Source organism: Oncorhynchus masou, chromosome 8, assembly GCF_036934945.1.
Source record: "Oncorhynchus masou masou isolate Uvic2021 chromosome 8, UVic_Omas_1.1, whole genome shotgun sequence".
Lineage (NCBI taxonomy): Eukaryota > Metazoa > Chordata > Actinopteri > Salmoniformes > Salmonidae > Oncorhynchus > Oncorhynchus masou.
The window spans coordinates 36,331,592-36,334,643 of NC_088219.1; the positions used below are offsets into that span (position 1 = coordinate 36,331,592).

At 43.4% G+C, this 3,052-nt stretch overlaps 1 long non-coding RNA gene across 1 annotated transcript; it reads left to right on the forward strand.

Annotated features, from left to right (window-relative positions):
* The first annotated feature begins 668 nt into the window (after nucleotides 1–668).
* Nucleotides 669–2,780, forward strand: LOC135543943 (uncharacterized). The gene is made up of 3 exons (XR_010456270.1): nucleotides 669–891; nucleotides 1,414–1,518; nucleotides 1,802–2,780. It is a non-coding gene; the product is annotated as an uncharacterized LOC135543943 (long non-coding RNA).
* Nucleotides 2,781–3,052: the final 272 nt, after the last annotated feature.

The window sequence follows — 3,052 nt, forward strand, 5'->3', positions numbered from 1 at the left end:
TGTGTGTGTGTGTGTGCCTGTGTGTGTGCCTGTGTGTGTGTATGCCTGTGTGTCAGTGGTGGTGAGGTTTAGCCTGTATGTTGGTCCATCCCATTGTTGTACGCTACATAGATGAGTACATATGTCAGCGTGATCAAGGTTGTGTCCACACAGACACAGTGATGTCTCACACTGGTGCTCATCACAAAATAAAAGCCCACCGTTGTACCTTTGATGCTCACTAATATTAATGTGTGTGTTTGGGTGTGTGGCTTAGCATCGGACAGTGTTTTACCCCTGATACATGGCTGTGCCGTGTGACACCTCGACAAATAGTCTCATCGTAGGTTACTGTACACTGTGAAAATGCAGTCCAGTCAGTTTTGTTCAGTGCTGGTTAATCTACTACGTCATCATAACACATAGTTTGGGACCTGCCACAGCTATTCGTATGCAGTCACATCCCCTCTGGATGAACTTTCGCATAGACACTAATCTAAGGTCAGCTATATGTTTTCCCCCTCTAATGGGGTTAGGATTTGGTGAAGGTAAACTGACCCTAGATCTGTGCCTAAGGACAACCGCTTTGCCTGCCTGTGAGGATGAGACAAGGCCTGTCGTCCCCTATGACAGGTAAAAACATGATTCATGTATGGTTGATTATGAGCCAAAACACTAGGGAAATGCAACCAGTCTAGTTATTCCAGGGTTGGTATTCAGGGAGAAAATGTCCTTGTTCACTCTTATGTTATAGGTCCTGTGTATGGAATCTATTTTTTCCACTGTTCTTTCAGGTGAACACAGACCAAGACACTGGGACCTACACAGATTTACTGAAACCAAATCTTTTGGATTTTTATAACAAAACTCTGAGAAAAATGGAGGAAAAGTCTGAATCCAACTATGAAAGAGGTGAGTCCCTCAGTTACTTTCTCATTTAGCATACATGTACAACCAATTTAGTACACCAGTACAGCACCCTTGCCCATTGAGATGTACATACAACAAGTTCTGCAATACTTACATTTTGTATAAGTCCTGTCGCTACTGTAAGGTACTGTATTTATTTTCTTAGTCAACCTTGTGTTCTGTTTCGTTGTGTTCTTGAACGTAGCCCTGCCTTTCATTTTTGTTAATTGATTTCACCTGTGTTCGTTTCTCACCTGGTCTCATCAGCTCCTTATTTAGTTCAGTTCATTCTGTTTGTGCCTTTGTGAGGTATTGTTAGTATTGACTCTAATAAGCCTGTTCCTAGCTCGTTTGTGAGAACCAGTTCTAGCTTTCAGTCCTAGTTTTGATTCACCTCCCTGTTTGCCTACCTGTGTTTGACCACTGCCTTTGACCACAAATCCTGCCTTCTGTGAAGGCGAAATAAACACCTGCCGCGCTCTGCGCATGAATCCAGACCTTTTACTCTCTGAGTATTCATTACAGCTACATTGAGCATTGAGGGGAAGGGAAGGGGAGTGGTGGAGAGATCGGAAGAAAGACGTCTGAAAAAGCAGAAGGAAAGGAAGAAACTAAATGCGCTTCTGAATGGTTGGTATATCTACTCAGGAGTGAATCACACATGTTAATAAATAAATGGTCAGAAGAGACATCATGAACCACTTAAATATGCTCTAAGCAACAATTCCACCTGCATATACCCATTTATTATTCCTCCACAAAACTGCACTGATCTCCACTATAGTACCTTAATAATCATAATTCTACAGCTCCAATGATCTTGTAACATCTCTATTAGTATGTCCGCGAGTAACCGTTTTGTGAAGGTTAAATGGTTGTATGTTCTATGTTTTAATGAATTTCTTTCTTACAGAGAGAGACCCACATCCTAACCAAACTGAGACTCCTAATGCTGGGGTGGGCTTCGTTGGGAGAAGTGCTGCTGGAAATGCCATCTTGAACACTTCTAAGTTTGAGGCTGGAAGGAGAAGTGTAAAGTCTACACAACAGTCGGCAAAGGTTGGGGGGAGGCAAGTCACTGTCGTGGACACACCCGGATGGTGGAAATTCTTTCCGGCCGAGTTCACTTCTCCCTTGGTGATGTCAGAAATCCTGAAGGGTGTTTTTCTTTGTTGTCTGTTTCCCAATGCTGCCTCCTGATGATTCCTGTAGACACAGTGTTTACTGAGGAACAGAGGAAGGTGACACAGCACAACATGAAGCTGCTAGGAGAGGGAGTCTGGAGACACACTATAGTGGTCTTTACCTGGGGGCATGTCTGGGAGACACAACTATTGAGCAGCACATTGAGAGTGAAGGGAAGGCGCTGCATTGGCTTATAGAGAAATGTGGGAACATGTATCATGTCTTTGACAGTAAGGGTAAAGACACAGACACTCAGGTCAAAGAGATGCTGGAGAAGATAGAGGAGATGGTGGCAGGGAAACGTTTCTTTTGCATGAGCAATGAGATCGATAAACCAGTGGAGACAGGGATCATTCCACAGGCAGATGATGAAGCCACTGAGAAGATTTCACAACTTCTCAATCAGGAATGGGATCGGAGAAACTGGGAGAATTTGGAACTAGCAAAGACATCAACTCCACCAATTCTAAAGGGGAAAAGGAGTATGCCTGAACCTTATAGACCTGACTGTGAGTAATCACTTTTCTCTCTCTCTTTACCCCAGCATGCTTTGTTCGAAGTTCTTCATTGTTATTGTTTTTCCTGAACAGTCAGTGGAGACAAGCCACCCCTGTAGAGCTCTGGACTGGGAGAGGGAGAAATCACAATGGAAGATCCGAGGGAGGATCAAGGTGTTAGCAGTAACAACCGTAACAGTTTATTGTAAAAAAAAAAAAGTTTAAACGCCTTTTAAGTCAAAAATGTTTCTATATAATTGGCCAAAAAATGAATTTAGCTACTAAATAAGGATTTTGATTTAAACAATGGAGTCACGCAATATGTGAATGGTGTAGGCTACTGTAAGTCACTCTGGATAGTGTCTACTAGCAAACCACTAAATGTAGGTCTAAATATGAAATGTACAGCCTCTGCAGTCCCGGAGCAGTCCCGGAGCAGTCCCGGAGCAGTCCCGGAGAACCGCCGTCCCGGAGCAGTCCTG